General features: G+C 43.5%; 1 long non-coding RNA gene across 1 annotated transcript; it reads left to right on the top strand.

The window, feature by feature from the left end:
• Nucleotides 1-866: 866 nt before the first annotated feature.
• Nucleotides 867-24,068, top strand: LOC134346384 (uncharacterized). The gene is made up of 3 exons (XR_010017925.1): nt 867-948; nt 19,325-19,428; nt 21,617-24,068. It is a non-coding gene; the product is annotated as an uncharacterized LOC134346384 (long non-coding RNA).
• Nucleotides 24,069-24,531: the final 463 nt, after the last annotated feature.

The raw sequence follows: 24,531 nt of genomic DNA, 5'->3' as shown, positions 1-24,531 counted from the left end.
TAGCAGTTTTCTGTAAAAGAAGCAGTGTGCCATGCTGGAAAGTATGTTTTGTATTCAGCTAAGATAAGGACACATGTTGTCCAACTTAGGAATGTGAGTCAGCCAATCAGGATTGTGGGATGTGAGACAGAAGGCTCTGGGGAGCTGTGGGAAAGAGTTTTCTGAAGGACAGCGGTCTGGTTTGTGGTCTTTTGGTGGGAGCTGCAGAGCGGGGCACGAGGGAAGATGCCGCAGAATGCCTTGGGAAGGAGAATCCCTGTTGCAAGACGAGCTTTGTGCAGATGAGTAGTTCCATGGAGGAAGGGGCCAATACTCCTGAGAGAGAGCCTGTTTGCTTGAGATGGCCTTTGAGGGGAGTTTGAAGATATGGGAGTGTTTTTATGTAGACTACAGGCGCATGAATAAGAGATACATCCTGAATACTCCAGTATGAGCTCCAGTGGTCATTGTGCACATTGGACTGGTTTAACTCTAATGGGCCATTTCCTTTTATTTTCTTTTGCCTATTAACTGTTTGATAAAGATGAAATTGTCAAATATACTTTCTTTATAATTTTATGTGGTGTACGATCTGATATTCCTTGCTGACCGACAATTGTGTATGGACAGTATTTACACAGCATTCGCTCAAATCAAGGTTCCATTAATCGGAACATCCCAACTTTTCTCTTTGGTTGAACCCCAAAACATACCGACCCTTGACGTAGATTATGAAAGTGGCATTCTCACTGCTGTGTCCCATGGCTGTTGGCCGAGTTGGTTATGAGCCAGGTTTGCATATGAACCTGGTGAGAGGGTTATATAAACAAAGAAGGCTTAATCAAACAATATATTCACAATATTAGATAGTGAGAGGATAGTCCGAGGCTTTTTCCCAGGTTGAAATGGTTGCCACAAGAGGACACAGTTTTAAGGTGCTGGGGAGTAGGTACAGAGGAGATGTCAGGGGTAAGTTTTTTACTCAGAGAGTGGCGAGTGTGTGGAATGGGCTGCCGGCAACGGTGGTGGAGGCGGATATGATAGGGTCTTTTAAGAGACTTTTGGATAGGTATATGGAGCTTAGAAAAATAGAGGGCTATAGGCAAGCCTAGTAATTTATAAGGTAGGGACAAGTTCGGCACAACTTTGTGGGCCGAAGGGCCTGTATTGTGCTGTAGGTTTTCTATGTTTTTAATATTACTCAAATATTACTGAAATATTAAATACTCCCTCCAACTCAGTATCGAATGCATCTCAGCTATATACACAGTATACTATATATAATACAACTACTATACAGACATGCACAGCTTAGTAAATTTTAAATTGTCCCATTCAGGCCTAAAGATTTAATTGCTGTGGAGGATTTCTTACTGTTGTGGGATAACAACATGGGGAATCACTCTGCTTGGCGGGTGTGATGGGCGGCTGTGGAACAATCTCCGGGTCCGGGGCCTCCTCAGGTGATTGCAGGAGTTAACTCGGGGACTGCAGGGGGTGGTTCTGACAGCTCAGGACACCTTTCTTTCCGTCAGCACTTCCATGATCAGTTGTCTTCTTGAATTTTATCTTGTAATTGTGTCTTCTGAGAAACAGAGCCCATCCATCCCTGCATTCGTGCTGCTGCCGTTAGTGGAACACCCTTCTGTGGGTTGAAATGGACTCTAGTGGTCGATGATCAGTAATGAGGGTAAACTCTCTCCCATATAGGTACCGACTGAAAAGTTGTACCCCAGACCAGACTCAAGGCCTCTCTGTTATTCTGTGCATTTTCTTTTTCTCTGCAGCAGTAAGGGAACACGATGAAAAGACTATCGGACTCTTTACATATGAAATTACTGCACTTAATACATAAGGCAAGGCATTATAGACAAGCTTCACTGGATGGTGTGAATCATAATGTGTGAGCAAGGTGTCTGACGTCACCATTTCCTTTGCCTTTTGGAAAGATACCTCACACTGCTTTGTCCATTGCCATCTCTTCCTAATCTGTAGGAACAATTTCAAGGGGTGGAGCACAGTAGCCAGGTTTGGCAAGAACCTAGTACAGTAATTGACAAATATTACAAAGGACCACAAATATAACACATCCTTTGGCCTTGGGGCATCAAGCGCTGCTTGAAATTTCTCAGTACACTTGTGTAATCCTTGTGCATCAATGGTGTAACCACAGTAAGTGATGCTTGGTTTAATGAATTCTCATTTGTTGCATTGTTCTCTGAGCCCATAATTTTCTAATCTTTTCAACACTGTCTTGAGATTTTGGATATGTTCCTTGTCATTCTTGCCAGTAACAATGATGTCATCCGGGTAACACTGTCATCCAGGTAGCCTTGCAGCACCTAGTCCGTAGTCTTCTGCCAGAGTGCAGGTGCAGGTGCAACTCCAAAAATAAACCTATTGCAGTGATAAATAATGAGTATTTATGCTGAGAAACACTTTGGACTCTTCTTCCATCTCCTTCTGTAGGTAGGCCTCAGCTAAGTCCACCTTGCTGAAGTGTTTTCCTCCAGAAAGGTTTCCAAAAATAACCTCTATCCTGGGCAAAGGATATTAATCTACTTACAGTACTGGGTTGATGGTGACCTTAAAGTCACCCCAAATCCTGACAGACCCATTCTTCTTGGCCACTGGGGTTCCGGTGTTGCCCATGGGCTTCACTCAAACTTGGAAAGAATTCTTTCAGCTTCCATGTGATCTAGATCACTGGCTACTTCATCACGAATGGTTTAAGGAATCAGACAGCTTTGTAAAACTTGGGTGTGGCATTTTCATTTAACAATATGTTATCTTTGATACGTTTGAGTCTTCCAATGCCATCCTTGAACACTGCTGCAGCAACATCCAGTCCCTTTCTTAATTCTCTTTCAGTTGACTCTATTACTGGTGTTGTGGCATGAAAATGGTGGATGGATCTCCAATCAAGTTGCAGTTGTCTCAGCCAAACATGGCCCCACAACACTAACCCTCCTGTTTTTACCATGTACAAGCCCAACGTGGCTTGTTGATTGTTGTATTTCACTGCTATGAAAGTCATTCCCACAGCAATTATCTTTTCTCCAGTATTCTCTTAGTTGGATATCTGCAAGCTTCAGTACAGGAACTTCGAAATGCCATTCAAACTCATTTTGTGGAATGACTGAAGCAGTCAAGCTAGTGTTCAATTCTATTTTAATTAATTTGTCATTTACTTCTGGTGAAGTCATATTGCTTGTCTTTTGCTAGTTTTCACATTGTAAATGTCAAGGCTAGCCAGTCCTCTATCTCTGTCATCATTATCAGATTTTTCATCAACAGCATGAAGATTAGTGCTCTTTTTGAAATGGAAATTAACTTTGTATGTTTTTCTTTTCAGTCCATTTATTTAGGACATGGTCTTTGTTTGTGTCCTACTTTGTTGCATTTTCTGCAAGTTTCACATTTAAACCTACATTGGTCTTGTGTAGCTGAGTCCCTGCCATAACGGTAACAAAATTTGTTCGCCCAGGCAGGTTTCTGTTTAGATGTTGCAATTTTGTTCATGCTCATTTTCATTCCTGATTGCAACTCAATTGTATCTCTAACTGCTGTACCTATTGATACAGCTAGTTCAACTGTTCTTTTAAATGTAAGTTGTGCTACAATTAGGAGCCATTTTTGAATGCTTTCTTCTAAGATTCCACACACTAAATGAGCTCTCAGTGCAATACTAAGCATCATTGAACCGACAATGTTCAGACAATTTTTTCAGTTCAGTCATGTACGTTGAAATGGACCCTGCTTCCTTTTGATTCCACTCATGGAACTTAAAACATTCTACAATCAACAATGGTTTCTGTTCTAAATGTTCCTGCATTACTTTCATGATGGCTGGAAAACTCATTTCAGCTGGTTTGTTTGGAGCAATTAAACTTCAAAGCAAACTGTATGCCTTTAAATTCATTGCACTCAGCAAAATCCGCACTTACTCTTCCTTAGCTGTTTCATTTGCTTCAAAATACTGCTCAATTCCAGTTATCTGTAGTGTAATCAAATGTGTCAATCTTTCTGATGTAGCCAGCCATTTCTACTCTTTTTTATTTATCATTACTATCACCTGGTTTTCACTGTTTATGAATCACTTTTTAATATCACTGGCACATGTCATGAAATTTGTTGTTGTGCGGCAACAGTACATTGCAATACACAGCAAGGGTAAGACAAGGGACCAATCCTCACAAGACAATCAATTCTTTGGTCTTACTGACATTGAGTGCAAGATTGCTGCTGCATTACCACTCAACCAGCTGATCTATCTTGCTCCTGTACGCCTTCTCATCACCATCTGAAATTCTGCCAGCAATAGTTGTGTTATCAGCAAATTGATAGAAGGCATTTGAGCTGTGTCTAGCCGCACAGTCATGGGTGTAGAGAGAGTAGAGCAGTGTGCCACATTCTTGAGGTGCGCCAGTGTCGATCATTTGCAGAATGGAGATGTTTGTTTCGTTTAGGATGTCGAGGATACAATTGCAGAGGGAGGTGCAAAGACCCGCATTTTGGATCTTTTCGAGCAGAATATTAGGAATGATTGCATTAAACACTGAGCTGCAGTCAATAAACAGCAGTCTTGTCTGGGTGATCCAAGGCCGCGTGAAGAGCCAATGAGATCACATCCACTGTAGACTATTGTGGTAATAGGAAAATTGCAGTGGGTCTAGGTCTTTGCTTAGGCAGGAGTTGATTCTAGCCATAACCAACCTCTCAAAGCACTTGAACACCGTAGATTTGAGTGCTACTGGATGATAGTTGCTAAGGCAGCTTACCCTGCTTTTCTCGGGCACTGATATGGTTGTTGCCCTTTTGAAGGAGGTGTGAACTTCCAAGTGTAGCAGTGAGAGATTGAAAATGTCTTTCAACCAGCCACTAGTTGGTTGGCTCAGATTTTCAGGTACGCCTTCCAACAGTTCACCCTTTGAAAGATCTTTTGATGCTGGCCCCCGAGACAAAGGTACATTGTTACCGGATACTGCAGGGGTCCTCATAGCTGTAATTTTATAGGTGTTGATCTCATCTGGGAGTGAGCAACTCTGCCATTCGTGATGTTAGGTTTCACTCTGTAGAAAGTAATGGCCTGTAAACTCTGGCAGAGTTAACGTGCATCTCACTCCACCTCTAACTTCAATTTGGAATTGCTCCTTTGCTCTTGAGATAGCCCTCCGTAATCCGTAAATCGTACCTGGCCTTCTTGTACAGTCCTGGATCACCAGACTTGAATGCCACAGATCTAGCCCTCAGCAGACTATGAATCTCCTGGTTCATCCACAGCGTTTGATTCAGATATGCACAGTAAGTTCTTGTAGGCACGCACTCATCATAATGAAGTCAGTGAATTGCAACCAGGAGCTCTGAAGAAATCTATACATGAGTGGGAAGAACATACTGCACAGGGAGAATTGGGATGGATGCAGATAAAGGCAAACCCCCAAAGAACAATAGGGTCATAGAGGAACATCATGTAAAAAGACCTTTCAGCCCGACTGGTCCATGCTGACCACAACAGCCCATCCAGTTTAATCTCATTTGCCTACAATTGGCCCATAGCCTTCTAAACCTTTCCAATCAATGTAGCTGTCCAACTGTCATTTAAAGTTGTTATTGTACCTGCCTCACGCACTTCCTCGAGGATCTAATTGTAACGGTTAACGCTGAAGGTAGGGGCTGAAGTGGGATATCATATCCAGCAGAAACATGCTGGGCTGAAGGACCTGTTTCTGTAGTCAGAAAGCAAACAGCTGGAGGAGCTCAGTGGGTCGGGCAACGCCTGTGGAAGGAAATGGACAATCGGCATTTCGGGTTGAGACTCGGCATCTGGACTGCACACCCAGGCCAGAGCTGGATGTCGGGACTCAGTCCTGTTGAAGGGGGTTGACTTGAAATGTCGGTGGGTCATTTCCCTCCACAGATGCTGCCTGACCCGCTGAGTTCCTCCAGCAGTTTGTCTTGCTTTCTCTCCGCATTCTAGCATCTGCAGTCTCGTGTGTCTCTAGCTGATCTGTTTCTGTACTGCAATGCTGTTAATTTTCTCCCATGGAAATGTCTTGAACTTGGAGGTAAAGGCCAAAACTGGGCGAAGACTCTGGGTGAATGAATGTGGGGCAAATGCACGTGAATGAGATGACTACCTTTTGCTTATGGGATCTTCCTATGCATTAATCACCTGATACCTTTTCTGCCTGCAACAATGACCACTCTTCAGACTGCCTCCGTTGGCTGTTGATGGAGTGGGGGGTGGAGGATTTGCATTAGACAATAAAACCATAAGACATAGGAGCAGAATTACGCCATTCAGCCCATCGGGCTATCCTGGCACTCAATCATGGCTGATCAGCCCCATTCTCCTACCTTCTCCCCATAATCTTTGACGTCCTAATTAATCAGGAATTTATTAACCTCCGCTTTAAATACACCCAATTTGGCCTCCATAGATTTACCACCCTCTGGCTAAAGAAATTCCTCCTCTGGACCCTCTCCAATGCCAGCTACACACTTTCTTAGCTAAAGGGCCCAAAACTACTCACAATACTGGTCTGACCAATGCCCAATCACATTCCTAATTGTAGATTATTGCTGTTCAAGATGATACCAGCACCTAACGGTGACATCCTGCAGACAGATCACAAAACTACTTCTTCTTCTATAAATACGCTTCTTGTCCTGAACTGCAATTGATGTCAGCCTGTAATGTGCATTTTGTGCTGACTGAGCGATCTGGCACTTTTGCTATCTCCTGGGGAATTCAGTGAGGTCGAGGGCAAAGTCTGCTGCCATCGTTTCCTTATGGCAGAACACGAGCCCATGGTCGGCCCTGTTATGCCTCTCCGATGAAAGCACGAGCAAGATTGAAATCAACGAGGACGGGAGTGGATGGCAAGTGGGAATTCGGACTCACTCTTTCTGCTGGCAGGGGAAGGCCCCATACTGCAAAGTTTGATCACAGCTTGTTACTGTGGGACTCTTTTTTTTTCAGGGGTCTCTGCGGTTTGATGTTTCATGTCCTCAGCGCTGAACAATCTCTGCAGCTTTGTATTCTTTTTTGGAATTGATGGCTTTGTGACAAAGTTTGTGAAGATAGGTGCAGAGGTAGGTAATGATGAGGAAGCATTGTGATCACAGCAGGAGTTAGACAAATTGGAAGAATGGGCTAGAAGGTGGCAGATAGAATACAGTGTTGGGAAATGTATGATAATGCATTTTGGTAAAAGGAACAATCGTGCGGACTATTATCTAAATGGGGAGAAGGATCAAACATCAGAGGTGCAGAGGGACTTTGGAGTCCTTGTGCAAGACTCCCAGAAGGTTAATTTTATGGGGTGAATCTGTGGTGCGGAAGGCAAATGCAATGTTGGCATTTATTTCAAGGGGAATAGAATATAAAGCATCCTTTATAAGACACTAGTCAGGCCACAGTTAAAGTATTGTCAACAGTTCTGGGCCTTGTATCTCAAAAGGATGTGCTATCATTGGAGAGGGTCCAGAGGAGGTTCATGAGGATGATTCTGGGAATGAAGGGATTAACACATGAGGAGCATTTGGCAGCTTTGGGCCTGTACTCGCTGGAGTTTAGAAGAATGTGGGGCCAGGGATCTCATTGAAACCTACTGAATGTTGAAAGGACTAGATAGGGTGGATGTGGAGGGGATGTTTCGTATGGTGGGGGAATCCAGAACCAGAGGGCACTGCCTCAAAATTGAGGGTGGCCTTTTAAGACAGAGGTACGGAGGAATTTTTTTTAGCCAGAGAGTAGTGAATCTGTGGAATGCTCTGCCACAGACTGTGGTGGAGGCCAAGTCCGTGGGTATATTTAAAGTGGAAGTAAATCATTTCCTGTTCGGTCAGGGCATCAATAGATATGGTGAGAAGGCAGGTGCATGGGGTTGAATGAGATCTGGGATCAGCCATGATGGAATGACGGAGTAGACTCGATGGGCTGAATGGCCTAATTCTGTTCCTATGTCTTATGGGGTCTGGAGTTCATGTTCTATGTGTTTCTGGTCGTCCTTTTTTTGCTGTTTGCATTATTTGACGTCTCTCCTGGGCTGTTTTGATGTTTAATATTTTCTGTGTTACTCGCTCTTTTTGCTGTTTGTGCAATTTGTTCTTTTCTTTGTGCATTCCATGGTGCTTCTTTGTTTCATGGCTATCTGTAGGAGGATAAGTCACAGAGTTGTATACATACTTTGATAATAAATGTACTTTTAAACTTTGATAAATTATTTTTCTGATAGTCTACAGGCAGTGTGGAGGAACAGAGGGATCTTGGTGTCCACGTCCATAGTTCCCTCAAAGTTGCCACACAGGTTGACAGGGTGGGTAAGAAGGTGTATGGCGTGCTGGCCTTCATTAGTTGGTGCAATTCAGTTCCATAGCCACGAGGTAATGCTACAACTATGAAACCCTGGTCACATTATTGTGTTCCGTTCTGGTTGCCTCGTTAGAGGAAGGATGTGGAAGCTTTAGAGAGGGTGCAGAGGAGATTTACCAGGATGCTGCCTGGATCAGAGAGCATGCCTTCTGAGGAGAGGTTAAGCATTCTGCAGATGCTGGAAATCTTGAGCAACACACACAAGGTGTTTTGGGCCGAGATCATTCATCAGGACTTAGCTGAAATGTCAACTGTTTAGTTCCCTTTACAGATGTTGCCTGGCCTGGATCTCATTGCCTGAATTAGTGGGAGAGACAAAAAACATCCCTCCCCCTACACTAAAACAGCACTTGGTTAAATAGTCACTGTAGATCCAGTCTGAGGTGGTGGGATAAGGGAGAGTTGCTCAGGGAAAATGTCTTGGTAAAGAAGCCTTGGTTGGCATCTGGCACTTAGACGCTGTGCTTAATTAGCTTCTAGACCAGGACGGGTCTGCATTAACACCTATCAGCTTTCTGGGTTTGAGAATTTAATTCATAAATATTCAATCTTTAATCCAAGCTCTTTAAGTAATGAAATGGATGAAATCTATACACTCATGCTAAAATTTATTGCAAGTTTACACTTTCGTAAGGTGAAGACGAACTTCTAGACACAAAAAATTCTGCACATGCTGGAAATCTTGAGCAGCAGACATAAAGAGGAATTCAGCAGGTCAGGCAGCATCTTTGGAGAGGAATAAATAGTCAGCGTTTATCAGGTCCTGATACTTTATACTTTATTGTCTCCAAACAATTGATACTAGAACATACAATCATCACAGTGATATTTGATTCTGTGCTTCCCACTCCCTGGGTTACAAATATTAAATATTAAAAATAGTAAAAATTAGTAAATATTAAAAATTTAAATTATAAATCATAAATAGAAAATAGAAAAATGGAAAGTAAGGTAGTGCAAAAAAACCGGATGAAGGGTCTTGGCCTAAAGCATCGATTATTTATAACCTTACGAAGGAGACGAACACTTGTTCCGAATCTGGCTCTGTCTACACATCTGTCTGCATAATGTAATTTTATCTAAATATTTTAAAGTGCATTGAAATTTCTGTGGCCATGTTCTCTAAGGAAGAAATAGAATAGAAAGATTTAAACTTGATTGTCATTGCCCAAGTCAATGAGATTGTGGTGTTACTCAGTCCATGCAAAACAGATATTTACAATGCATGTGGAGCAGCTAAATTTAAAAAAAAGTTCCCAACCAGTGACTTTGATAGTCCATAACACTCAAAGGCCATTGGCATTTGAAATAATCTTCCAGAAATAGTAGGGAACAGAGGGTCCAGTGAGATGGAGGAATTGAGCGAAATACATGTTAGTAGGGAAGTGGTGTTAGGTAAATTGAAGGGATTAACGGCAGATAAATCCCCAGGGCCAGATGGTCTGCATCCTAGAGTGCTTAAGGAAGTAGCCCAAGAAATAGTGGATGCATTAGTGATAATTTTTCAAAACTCGTTAGATTCTGGACTAGTTCCTGAGGATTGGAGGGTGGCTAATGTAACTCCACTTTTTAAAAAAGGAGGGAGAGAGAAACCGGGGAATTATAGACCGGTTAGCCTAACATCGGTGGTGGGGAAACTGCTGGAGTCAGTTATCAAAGATGTGATAACAGCACATTTGGAAAGCGGTGAAATCATCGGACAAAGTCAGCATGGATTTGTGAAAGGAAAATCATGTCTGACGAATCCCATAGAATTTTTTGAGGATGTAACTAGTAGAGTGGATAGGGGAGAACCAGTGGATGTGGTATATTTGGATTTTCAAAAGGCTTTTGACAAGGTCCCACACAGGAGATTAGTGTGCAAACTTAAAGCACACGGTATTGGGGGTAAGGTATTGATGTGGATAGAGAATTGGTTAGCAGACAGGAAGCAAAGAGTGGGAATAAACGGGACCTTTTCAGAATGGCAGGCAGTGACTAGTGGGGTACCGCAAGGCTCAGTGCTGGGACCCCAGTTGTTTACAATATATATTAATGACTTGGATGAGGGAATTAAATGCAGCATCTCCAAGTTTGCGGATGACATGAAGCTGGGTGGCAGTGTTAGCTGTGAGGAGGATGCTAAGAGGATGCAGAGTGACTTGGATAGGTTGGGTGAGTGGGAAAATTCATGGCAGATGCAATTTAATGTGGATAAATGTGAAGTTATCCACTTTGGTGACAAAAATAGGAAAACAGATTATTATCTGAATGGTGGCCGATTAGGAAAAGGGGAGGTGCAACGCGACCTGGGTGTCATTATACACCGGTCATTGAAAGTGGGCATGCAGGTACAGCAGGCGGTGAAAAAGGCGAATGGTATGCTGGCTTTTATAGCGAGAGGATTCGAATACAGGAGCAGGGAGATACTACTGCAGTTGTACAAGGCCTTGGTGAGACCACACCTGGAGTATTGTGTGCAGTTTTGGTCCCCTAATCTGAGGAAAGACATCCTTGCCATAGAGGGAGTACAAAGAAGGTTCACCAGATTGATTCCTGGGATGGCAGGACTTTCATATGAAGAAAGACTGGATGAACTGGGCTTGTACTCGTTGGAATTTAGAAGATTGAGGGGGGATCTAATTGAAACATATAAAATCCTAAAGGGATTGGACACGCTAGATGCAGGAAGATTGTTCCCGATGTTGGGGAAGTCCAGAACGAGGGGTCACAGTTTGGGGATAAAGGCGAAGCCTTTTAGGACCGAGATTAGGAAAAACTTCTTCACACAGAGAGTGGTGAATCTGTGGAATTCTCTGCCACAGGAAACTGTTGAGGCCAGTTCATTGGCTATGTTTAAGAGGGAGTTAGATATGGCCCTTGTGGCTACGGGGATCAGGGCGTATGGAGGGAAGGCTGGGGCGGGGTTCTGAGTTGGATGATCAGCCATGATCATAATAAATGGCGGTGCAGGCTCGAAGGGCTGAATGGCCTACTCCTGCACCTATTTTCTATGTTTCTATGTTTCTATTAATGGTGAGCCGGGGTGGAGTGGAGCATTATTCAGCCACACAGCAGCCCTCCGGAAGAAGCCGTTTTTCAGTCTCACTATCTTGGCTAAGATGTTTCTGTGTCTCCTACCAGATGGCAAGAAATTGAACAGACAGTGTCTGGGATGGGATCGGTCTTTAATGATGCATTTAATGATTAAGGAAAATTCCTGAAGTGATTACTTTTCCTTAAAGAGAGAAAGAAGATTAGCTTTACTTGTTGCAAGTACAGTGCGTCGAAACATATAGTGAAATGCATTGTTTGCGTTAAATCAAATCAAAGTGGATACACTGGGGGCAGCCCGCAAGTGTTGCCATGATTCTGCTGTTAACGTAGCATACCCACAACTTACTAACCCTTACTTACCCATACTTCTTTGGGATACTGGAGCACCTGGAAGAAACCCATGGGGAGAACATACAATCTCCTTGTGGACGACAGCAGGAATTGAACACCGATCACATTCTGAATTCTGTTATTGTTTTCCTTTATTCTTCCTCAATGTACTGTGTAATGATTTGATTTATACAAATGGTATGCCAGTCAGGTTTCCCGCTGTAGCTCGGTACGAGTGAGAATGATAAACCAATTTACCATTTCACATATCGGGCCACAATTCAACTTACAGACCATACCCCAGAGCCCCATCTCATTTCTTACCAACGATATCAGTGAATCAGTTGTGATTTTATGATGATCCAGTAGCTTTATGACCTTGGCTCTGGTTTCTGTTTATTAAGTTTAAATTTCCATCTTACTGTAGTGGGAATAGAATGCTCATCTCACCTATCCTGAGTCCGAGCCTCAGTGTATCAGGGCCAGAAATAATAAACAGCTGGCCGTTCTCCTTGATGGTTAGTGTTGTATAATATAATACAGCACCTCGTAAAAGTATTCAGCCCCCAAACCTTTGTTCACATAAATGAGTATTAAACCCAGGGATTTTGATCAATTTAACTGAAAATTTTTGTTTGTGAATCACGAGTTCCTTTTTTCACATTACAGCCCAAAAAGAGCAGGGAAAATGGTAAAGCATGAAAAATTAAAAATTAAGAACCTGAAATATCAACAGTTCAAAAGTTGAGCCAACTCTCAGAGCTAATGTAGCCTTTTTGGATGAGCCTATTAGATTTGCACAACGAGATGAACAAGATTTGCCCATTCTTCCTTGCAAAATTACTCAAGCTGTGCCAGGTTAGCTGGGGAGAGGCAATAAGTAGCAATCTTGACTCTGACTGGGCCAGTTCATGACATCAATCTTCTTCATTTGAAGCCACTGACAGTGTGCTTTGGGTTGTTGTCCTGCTGAAGGACAAACTTCCTCCCCAATTTAAGCTTATCGGCAGAGGCTGGCAGGTTTTTATCCAGGATCATCTCTGTATTTAGCAACATTCGTCTTCCCGTCAATCCTGACCAGATTTGCAGTCCCTGCTGCTGAAAAGCATCCCCATAGCATGATGAAATCTCCAGCATACTCTACAGTCAGCAGGGATTAGGTGTCATTAGCTTAATTAGTTCAGTACAACATTGTGCACTGAAGGGCCGATTCCTGAGACGTAATGTTCTGTGCTCTATACTCTGTCTTTGGGATGTGGGTGGCAACTGGCACAGCAGCCAGACAAAACAAGAACATTTTACCCATCTGGAATCAGAATCAGGTTTAATGTCATGGGCATATGTCGTGAAATTTGTTATTATGCAGCAGCAGTGCATTACAATACATGATAATAAACACTGTAAATTACAGTTAGTATAAATGTGTGTGTGTATATATATATAAAACTAAGAAGAAGAAGAAGGCCCTTAACTCCCAAGTGGAGTCATCAGGATGCTGTCTTTTTGATGGCATTTTCTTTAGCAGGCTTCCTTATTTTTACAAGGCCGAGTTGCTAGCTTGACACTCAACCCAGCACGGAGGGAAAGCGTGCAAGGGAGCCGGCTGGATTCGAACTCGGGAGCCTTCGCTCCGAAGTCCGGCGCTGATGCCACTACGCCACCAGCCGGCTATATATGTTAAGTAAGTAGTGCAAAAAGAGAGCAAAAAGTAGTGAGGTAGACTTCAGGGGTTCAAGGTCCAAAAATCTGATGGTGTAGGAAAGAAGGTTTTCCTGAATCATCCTCCCTGATGGTGGCAATGTATGTCCTAGGTGATGGGGCTTCTTAATGTTGCTGCCTTTTTGAGATACTGCTCCTTGAAGATGTCATTAACATATAACATAGAACATAGAATAGTACAGCACAGTACAGGCCCTTCGGCCCACATTGTTGTGCTGACCCTTAAACCCTGCCTCCCATTTAACCCCCCCACCTGAAATTTCTCCATATACCTGTCTAGTAGTCTCTTAAACTGTACGAGTGTATCTGCCTCCACCACTGACTCAGACAGTGCATTCCACGCACCAACCACTCTCTGAGTAAAAAAAACCTTCCTCTAATATCCCCCTTGAACTTCCCACCCCTTACCTTAAAGCCATGTCCTCCTTGTGTAACGTTAAAAGAAGCGGTCCCAACACTGACACCTGTGGCGCCCCACTAATCACTGGCAGCCAACCAGAAAAGGCTTCTTTTACTCCCCCTCTTCTGCAGTCAGCCCTGATTGGAGTTATATACAGTCGTCAGGATGTGGGATATAAATTTCAAAAGGTGATATAAAAAGGCAGGTAAAAAGTGCAATGTTGCAATAATCTTGAGGGATTTCAATATGCAGGTGGATTGGGAAATTCCAGTTGGAGTTGGATCCCAAGAGAGAGAATTTATAGAAAGTCTACAACAGGGGTAGGCAACCTACAACCCGCGGGTCAGATCCGGCCCGTGAGTAAATATTGGGATACTATGCTTATCCGGCCAGCGAGCGATTTTTCCTTATTCTGAATGTTTCACATGACCACACTCCATCAGTGGCCCCACGTTCCACTTTGTTCCAAACCAAACACTGGTATATACGAATGACGGGAAGGCAGACTACCTTATTAATCGTTCAAATTTGTAAACAGAAACAGCGTCACTGTGTTTTAACAAGAAATCCACGCTAAATATCCAGATATTTACATGTGATGGCATCATTGTTTGGCAGCACTTATCTGTGTGAGCAATTATTTTCAAAAATGAAGCACACCAAGCACCATTTGAGAACAAGATTGACTGATGCCCATCTTGTTCTTGGCATCAACAAGCCTGACGCCCAATATTGAGAAGCTTTCAAGCAACAAACAGCATCATGTTTCACAGTGATTTGTCAACTGTTTGCATTAAAATATTCTTTATTATACTTAATTTACCACCATTCAATGCATCATGTTCATATGTTTTATGTTTAAAGGTTCTTTGTGTCCTTTTAATAGATTCAAAAGATGCCTTGGTTGAAATAAATTGCAACTAAGCTGAGTTCTTTGATTACTAATTGGCATCCTTGGTTCAGCACAAGTGATTTTCTAGTATGCATTATTCATTAAATTGAGGCAAAACATAACTAGATGTATTTAAATGGATAATTCCCATATTTCAAGTGTTTTATGGCATTTATCTGGCTCACTGTCCGCTCTTCAATACGCGATCCGGCCCACAGAGGCAAAAAGGTTGCCGACCCTGGCCTATAAGATAGCTTTTTAGAGCAGCTTGTGGTTGAGCCCACTAAGAGAATGGCAATTCCGGATCGGGTGCTATGTAATGGCCCAGATTTGACTAGGAAGCTTAAGGTAAAGGAATTTTTAGGAAGCAGTGGTCATAATATGATATAATTCATCCTGCAATTTGAGAAGGAGAAGCGGAAGTCAAATATATCAGTATTACAGTGGAGTAAAGGGAATTACAGAAGCATGAAAGAGGAGCTGGCCAAAGTTGATTGAAGGGAGACACTGGCAGGGATGAAAGCAGAACAGTAATGGCTGGTGTTTTGGGGGGGGGGGGCGCGGGAATTCAGAAGACACAGAAAGATACATCCAAAGATGAAGGAGTATTCTAAAGTGTGGTTGACAAGGGAATTCAAAGTCTGGAGAAAAGCAAAAGAGGGCATATAATATAGCAAAGAGGTAAAGGCTTAGGAACCTTATAAAAACCAACAAAAGGCAACTAAAAAGCCATAAGGAGTGAAAAGATTAAATATTAAAGCAAGCTATCCAAATATATAAAAGATGATACAAAGTATTTTTCAGATATATTTGAAGAGTAAAAGAGAGACGAGAGTGGATATTGGACCATTGGAAAATGACACTGGAGAGGTAGAAATGAGGACAAAGAAATAAGGGTGGAACTTAATAATTATTTTGTGTCAGTCTTCATGTACAGGACACTAGCAGAATGCCAGAAATTTGAGAGTGTCAGGGGACAGAAATGGGAGTCGTTGCCACTACTGAGGAGAAGATGCTTGGGAAACTGAAAAGTTTGAATGTAGATAAATTTACCTGGGCCAGATGGACTACACTCCAGGGTTCTGAAAGGGGGAGCTGAAGAGATTATGGAGGCAATAGTAATGATCTTTCAAGAGTCATTACACTCTGGAATGGTTCCTGAAGACTGGAAAATTGCAAATGGCACTCCACTCAGTACCCAGGACATCTTCAGGGAGCGGTGTCTCAGAAAGGCAGCGTCCATTATTAAGGACCTCCAGCACCCAGGGCATGCCCTTTTCTCACTGTTACCATCAGGTAGGAGATACAGAAGCCTGAAGGCACACACTCAGTGATTCAGGAACAGCTTCTTCCCCTCTGCCATCCGATTCCTAAATGGACATTGAACCCTCGAACACTACCTCGATTTTAATATATACTATTTCTGTTTTTGCATGATTTTTAATCTATTCATTGTATGTATACATTATTTTATTTATTTATTTTTCCCCTCTTCTATGTTATGTATTGTACTGAACTGCTGCTGCCAAGTTAACAAATTTCACAACACATGCCAGTGTTAATAAACCTGATTCAGATTCAGGGAGGTATAAAAAATGAAATTATAGGTCAGTTAGTCTATCCTAGGTGATTGGAAAGATGTTGGAGTATCATTAAGGATGAGGTTTTGTGGTACTTGGAGGCACATGATAAAGTAAGCCAAAGTCAGCATGGTCTCCTTACGGGGAAATCATGCTTGACAAATCTGTTGGAATTCCTTGGGAAAATGACAAGCGGGATAGACAAAGGAGTTGTTTATTTGGATTTTCAGAATGCCGGTGACAACGTGCCGCACATGAAGCTGCTTAACAAAATTAGAGCCCATGGTATTACAGGAAAGTTACGAGAACAGATGGAATATTGGCTGACTGGAAGAAGGCAGTAAATGGGAATAAAGGGGGCCTTTTTTGGTTGGCTGCTAGTGACTAGTGTGTTCTGCAGGAGTCAGTGTTGGGACCACTTCCCATCACGCTATATGTCAATGATTTGGATGAATGAATTGATAGCTTTGTGCCCAAGTTTGCAGATGATATGAAGATAGGTGGAGGGGCAGGTAGTTTTGAGGAAGCAAGGTGACTGCAGAAGGACTTAGAGAGATTGGGGAATGGGTAAAGAAGTGGCAGATAGAATATAACATAGTAAAGTGCATGTTCATGAACTTTGGCAGAAGGAATAAAGACATAGACTGCTTTCTAAATGGGGAGAAAATTTAAAAACCAGAAGTGGAAAGGAACTTTGGAGTCCTTGTACAAGATTCCCTAAAGCTTAATTTGTAGGTTGAGCCAGTAGCGAGGAAGGCAGATGGGATGTTAGCATTCATTTTGAGAGGACTAGAATATAGAAGCAAGGGTGTAATACTGAGCAGCACACATAAAAGTTGCTGGTGAACGCAGTGAGTCGGCTGGGGTGATATACTGTGTCTGGTGCTCCTGATGTGGCCTTCTATATATTGGCGAGACCCGACTCAGGCTGGGAGACCGTTTCGCTGAACACCTACGCTCTGTCCACCAGAGAAAGCAGGATCTCCCAGTGGCCACATATTTTAATTCCACATCCCATTCCCATTCTGACATGTCTATCCACGGCCTCCTCTACTGTAAAGATGAAGCCACACTCAGGTTGGAGGAACAACACCTTATATTCCGTCTGGGTAGCCTCCAACCTGATGGCATGAACATTGACTTCTCTAACTTCCGCTAATGCCCCACCTCCCCCTCGTACCCCATCTGTTACTTATTTTTATACACACATTCTTTCTCTCACTCTCCTTTTTCTCCTTCTGTCCCTCTGACTATACCCCTTGCCCATCCTCTGGGTTCCCCCCCCCTTGTCTTTCTCCCTAGGCCTCCTGTCCCATGATCCTCTCGTATCCCCTTTGCCAATCACCTGTCCAGCTCTTGGCTCCATCCCTCCCCCTCCTGTCTTCTCCTATCATTTCAAATCTCCCCCTCCCCCTCCCATTTTCAAATCTCTCACTAGCTCTTCCTTCAGTTAGTCCTGACAAAGGGTCTCGGCCTGAAATGTCGACTGTACCTCTTCCTACAGATGCTGCCTGGCCTGCTGCGTTCACTAGCAACATTTTTGTGTGTTGCTTGAAATTCCAGCATCTGCAGAATTCCTCGTGGTGGTGTAATCCTGAGGCTTTGTAAGGCATTGGTCAGACCACACCTGGAGTAATGTGAGCAGTTTTGGGCCCTTATCTAAGAAAGGATATGCTGGCATTGGAGAGGGTTCCGAGCAGGTTGATAAGAATGATCCCGGGAACGTAAGGGTTAATGTATGTGGAGCGGTTGACGGCTCTGGACCTGTACCCCGTGATGTCGAGATTGAGCCAGGTCTCTGGTGATGGGTGTCTGAGGCTAAACAAGTGTGACATTTGCATAACAGAAACAGAATAGATTTGATAGTATACAGTCATCTGACTGGCACAGCAGCGTCGCAGCTGCGCAATCACCTTAGAGTACCTGTGATTGGGGTTCAATTCCCGCCACAGTCTGTAAGGAGTTTGTATGTTCTCCCTGTGACATGGGCTTCCTCCGCATCCTCCCATATTCCAGTGGCTCATGGGTTGGGGTCAGCAAGTTGTGGCCATACTGTTGGTGCCACTTACCAGCACAATCCTGGCTGATTTGATTTAAAGACCAGGCTAACATGGGCTAGACGGGCTGAAGGGTCTGCTTGTCTACTGTGGTGCTCTATGACTCTATGTCTCTAACTATCCATAGAATAGCCCCAGAGGAAGTCTGTTTCGTTTGGCTGTATTCATGTGTATGGTTGAATGACAATTAAATCTGAACTTCAATGAATTTTTAAGTGGCAAAGCCCAATTTATCCAGGATTTTAATACATGCTTAATAAAAGACTAATAATCCAACGAGAAGCACAGGTAAAGGAGATAGCAGTTTCCACTGCTGGATTCGGAGCTGATGATCATCTGCCATTTAATAGCTAAGAGATCCCGCATTAAGAAGTGGATTTAGTAAGATGGCACATGACTTTATTTGGAGTGTTCGGATTTAAAGTTTTTGAATATTTATGAAAATGAACTGAAATGTTTATTGGTTGATAAGGCAAGATTGGCTACACTAAATTTCAAACGCTCGTTTGAAAAGAGATTTCTTTGTGTGCAGGGAATTTGATTTTGCAGACTGCACTTCTCCACTTCAGAGAAGGCACATCACCACAAGTTGGCAGGGCTGTGGTGGAGAGGGGAAGCCTGCTGTTATGACAGATAAGACAGGGTCTTAACAGACAGTCCCTGACAAGGTGCTTACTACATCCAGCAATGAAAATGTCCCCAGCAATTAATTTAATTTGTTTTATTCACTGAAGCACACAGTCCTCATTGGCAAGAGGACTCGTCCCAATACCCTTGACCATGACCCAACTACGCAGTCTGCAGCGGTCCACTGGCATCAAACAGCTCAGGTTCAGATGAATTGAACTGACTTTATTCTTACATCCTTCAGGGAAGGAGAAAAAATCTTTACGTTGCATCTCCATCTGTAACAGTAATTTGTAATAAATAGTATGCATTTTGTATATATAGGTGCTTCAATGATAAAGATGTTGGTCCTCTGGGGAAAGAAACAAATATATATATTAAATTTATTTTGAATCCCATGGAGCATGTGGAGACCTTCCAATATCCAGGTAATCTTTCCTCCTTTCTTTCTTTTCTTCTCTGTTTTTTTTCTTCTTTTTTTTAGGTAGGGGTATGTTATGGGGGGAAGGGTTAAGGGGAGGGGGGAGGGTAGATATTATTCTATGTAATTAAATTTGAAAATTGAATTTAAAACATTTTTTTAAAAATAGTATGTACAGTAAGATATACAACAGGACAATCAATATAACATAGAAATACAGTCGTGTCAGCATGAACTAATCAGTCTGATGATCTGGTGGAAGAAGCTGTCTCGGAGCCCGTTGGTCCTGGCTTTCATGCTGCAGTACCGTTTCCCGAATGGTAGAAGCTGGAACAGTTGGGGTGACTCAGGTCCCCAGTGATCCTACGGGCCCTTTTTACACACTGTATTCAGATTCAGATTCAGATGCAGACCCAAATACGGATACGGATAAGGATTCGGACTCGGATTCAGATTTGGATTTGGATTCGGACTCGGATACAGATACAGATTTATTTATCCCGTGTACATTGAAACATACAGCGAAGTGCAGGGATTGTGTTAACTACTGGCACACACAAGCTTTCCCCAGGGATTTGATCATAGCCTGACAGCTGTCTGCACAAAGTCAGCATTCAGGTTCATCACAGCTCAGTAAGGCAACTACTCTGCACGTCATTGCAAGAAACTGCAGAGAGGGTGCACACAGCTCAGGAACAATAATGCAGACTATTATCTAAATGTTGAGAAGGTTCAGACGTCAGAGATGTAAAGGGACTTAGGAGTCCTCTTGCAAGACTCCCAGGAGGTTAATTTACAGGATGAGTCTGTGGTAAAGAAGGCAAATGCAATGTTGGCATTTATTTCAAGGGGAATAGAATATAAAAGCAAGGAGAAAATGCTGAGCCTTTATAAGACACTAGTCAGGCCGCACCTGGAGTATTGTCAACAGTTTTGGGCCCCGTCTCTCAGAAAGGATCTGTTGTCATTGGAGAGAGTCCAGAGGAGGTTCACAAGGATGATTCTGGGAGTGAAAGGGTTAACACATGTGGAGCGTTTGGCAGCTTTGGGCCTGTACTCACTGGAATTTAGAAGAATGCGGAAGGATCTCATTGAAAACCACCAAATGTTGAAAGGACTAGATAGGGTGGACGTAGGGAGGATGTTTCCCATGGTGGGAGTATCCAGAACTAGAGAGCACAGCCTCAAAACTGAGGAGCGACCTTTTAGATCAGAGGTAAAGAGAATTTTTTTTTTAGCCAGAGAGTAGTGAATCTGTGGAATGCTTTGCCACAGACTCCGGTGGAGGCCAAGTCTGTGGGTATATTTTAGGCGGAAGTCAGGGCATCAAAGGCTATGGTGAGAGGGCAGGTGTATGAGGTTGAGTGGGATCCGGGATCAGCCGTGAGAGAATGGCGGAGCAGACTCGATGGGCTGAATGGCCTAATTCTGCTCCTATGTCTTATGGTCTTACGGACATCACGGAAACCAGCTTCCCCTCCACGGACTCTGCCTGCACTTCTCACTGCTCCAGTAAAGCAGCCAACAGAATCAAAGTCTCCCACACACCCCGGACATTCTCCCTCCCCCCCCACTCCATCAGGCGGCAAACTGAAAGCACGTCCCACCAGGCTCCAGGACAGCTTCTATCGCACTGCTGGAGAATGTCCGGGGTGGTGGTGTCTTTGATTACTGAGACAGTAAGAAGTGTAGACAGCGTCCACGGAGGGGAGGCTGGTTTCTGTCGTGCGACGAGCCGTGTCCACAGCTCTCCGCAGTTTCTTGGGGAAGTTTCAACTGTTTGGTTCAACAGGGAGCTGGGTAAGTGTCTGACAGGAAGGGGTTTGCGATTCTGCAGGGAAAGGGTATGGGGATGGGACGTCATACATAGAACATAGAACAGTACAGCGCAGTCCGGGTCCTTCAACCCATAGAAACCTACCCCACAATTAACCTAAACTTTCCCTCCAATACAGCCCATAAATCCTCATCCATCTGCCTATTGAAGAGGCTCTAAAATGTCGTTATTGCGTCTGGCTCTACCACCACAGCCAGCAGTGCATTCCCAGGCACCCACCACTCTGTGTAGAAAAACTCCCTCTGATATCTCCCCCAAACATTCCTCCACTCTTAGACAGATGTCCTCTGTTTAGTGACTCTCTGCACGGATACGTTTGTGATCCTCTGATCCTGTCAATTTCACGTTTTCACTGAAGGAGGAGGAGAAGATGGCGGCACGACGGCAGCGCGCGCGGCCTCTCCGGTGACGAATATCTGTTATCTGTCAAGTAGGGGACCGTGCACAATTCTGATTTGATGGAGACAGATGTGAGAGTACGGAGGAACATCTGGAAAACTTCTGGAATGCCTGCTTTGCTGCCGCTGCTACTATGTGGTAACCGGAATCTCCGGAGCAGAAGGCTCCGAATCCTCAGCTTTGCTTGTTTCAGCGGCCGGGGAGAGGTCAAAGGCGCTCGGCAGAGGATGGCGCTCGGGAGGCTGTATTGGAGAGGCTGGTAGGAAGCTCGAGGCTTTCGGACGGATGGACTCAGGGTCGGCTGCTTCTAAGGCATTGGCAAGTTGACGGTGCCTGGAGGTTTATGGCAGGGAGTTTCTCCCTTTTGCCGCCGCTATCGGGGACTCGGGAGTCGATTGACTCGGGGACTTTTGAGTCTTTATTTACTGTGCCCATGGTTTGTTCTTCATCAAATTATGGTATTGCTTAGCACTGCTGTAACTATATGTTATAATTATGTGGTTCTGTCAGTGTTAGTCTTTGGTTTGTCCTGTTTTCTGTGAAAACACTCTGGAGAAACATTGTATCATTTCTTAATGCATGTATGCATTTCTAAATGACAATAATAAAAGAGGACTGAGTGTTCTCATAATCTAAAAAAAATAGGGAACTTGGGGAATCTCTTACACTGAGTGTTCTCAAGAACTTAGAGGTTATACTGGAGAGAACTCCTACACTACTTCCAGGCTCAAATTCAGAGGAATTAATTTATCAATTTCATGTTGGAATGGTTTATAAATTATATTCCAGTGTGGAAAATCATTAATTATCTAGACCATAAAAGCATAAGACCTAGGTGCAGAATCAGGCCATTCGGCCCATCGAGTCTCCTCTGCCATTCCATCATGGCTGATCTATTATCCCTCTCAACCCCATTCTCCTGCCTTCTCCCTGTAACCTTTGATGCCCTGATTAATTAAGAACCTATCACCCTCCACTTTAAATGTACCCAATGACTTGGCCTCCACAGCCGTCTGTGGCAAAGAATTCCACAGGCTCACTATCCTCCGGGTAAAGAAAATTCTCCTCATCTCTGTTCTAAAGGGACATCTCTCTATTGTGAGGCTGTGCCCTCGGGTCCTAGACTCTCCCACTATAGGAAACATCCTCTCCAAATCCACTCTATCCAGATCTTTCGATATTCAATAGGTTTCAAAGGGATCTACCCTACTTCTTCTAAACTCCAGAGGGTATCATGCCCAGAGCCATCAAGCATTCCACATATTTTAACCTTTTCATTTCTGGGACCATTCTTATGAACCTCCTCTGGACCCTCTCCAACGCCAGCACATCCTTTCTTCGATAAGGGGCCAAAACTGCTCACAATACTCTAAGTGTGGTCTGACCAATGCCTTATGAAGCCTCAGAATCACATCCTTGCTTTTGTATTCTCGTCCTCTCAAAATGAATGTTAACATTGCATTTGCCTTCTGTACCACTCAACGTGCAAGTTAACCTTTACGGAATCCTGCACAGGAACTCCCAGTCCCTCTGCACCTCTGATTTCTGAATTTCCTCCCCATTTACAAAATAGGCCATGCTTTTATTTCTTCTGCCAAAGCGCATGACCATGCACTTCCCTACATGATATTCCATCAACCACTCCTTTGCTCGTTCCCCCAATCTGCCTCGGTCCTTCTGTAGACACACTGCTTCTTGAACACTCCTGCCCTTCCATCTATCTTTGTATCGTCCACAAAGCCATCAATTCTTTCATCCAAACCACGGACACATAACGTAAAATGAATCGGTACACTAACCTGTGCAGAACACACTAGTCACTGGCAGCCAACCAGAAAAGGCCCCACTCTTAGCCTCCTACCAGTCAGCCACTTTTCAATCCATGCAGTATCTTTCCTGCAATACCACAGGCTCTTGATGATTATGAAGACACGCAGTCCTCTTTTATTGTCATTTAGTAATGCATGCATTAAGAAATGATACATTATTTCCTCTGGTGTGATATCACAAAACACAGGACAAACCAAGACTGAAAAAAACTGAAAAAACTACATAATTATAACATATAGTTACAAATAGTGTAACAATACCATAACTTGATGAAGAAGTCCGTGAGCACAGAAAGTTCAAAGTTTCTCAAATGCCCCACATCTCACGCAGACGGGAGAAGGAAGAAAAACTCTCCCTGCCATGCCCGACCACAGTCCGACTCTGAGTTATCCGAAAACTTCGAGCTCTGATCAGCTCTCCGACCCCGAGTACTGAGCGCCATCTCTGTCCGAACGATTCGACCTCCTTCTCGGTCGCCAAAAGCAGGCAAGGCCGGGGACTTTGGGGCCTACTCTCCGAAAGATTCAGGCAGGATCATGTGCGGCACCTTGTCAAAAGCCTTCTAAACATCTAAATAAACAATATCCCATGACTCTCCTTTGTCAACCTGCTTGTTATTTCCTCAATTTCAACAGATTTGTCAGGCAGGATTTTCTCTTGGGGAAACCATGCTGTCTTTGGCTTATTTTATAATGCATCTCCAAATACTGTGAAGCCTTATCCTTAATAATGGACTCCAGCATCTTACTAATCACTGAAGCCAGGCTAACTGTTCTATAATTTTCTTTCTTCTGCCTCCCTTCTTGAAGAATGGAGCGAGATTAGCAATTTTCCAGTTCTCCGGAACCATTCCAGAAACTAGTGATTCTTGAAAGATCATTAGTAACGCCTCCACAATCTCTTCTGTTACCTCTTTCAGAACCCTCAGGTGTACACCATCTGGTCCAGGTGACTTATCTACATTCAGAGCTTTCAGCTTCCCAAACACCTTGTCGCTAGTAATAGCAACTGCTCTCACTTCTTCCGCCGATGCTCTAAAATTTC

This window comes from Mobula hypostoma, chromosome 5, assembly GCF_963921235.1.
Source record: "Mobula hypostoma chromosome 5, sMobHyp1.1, whole genome shotgun sequence".
NCBI lineage: Eukaryota > Metazoa > Chordata > Chondrichthyes > Myliobatiformes > Myliobatidae > Mobula > Mobula hypostoma.
This window is presented reverse-complemented; position numbering and strand designations above follow the sequence as displayed.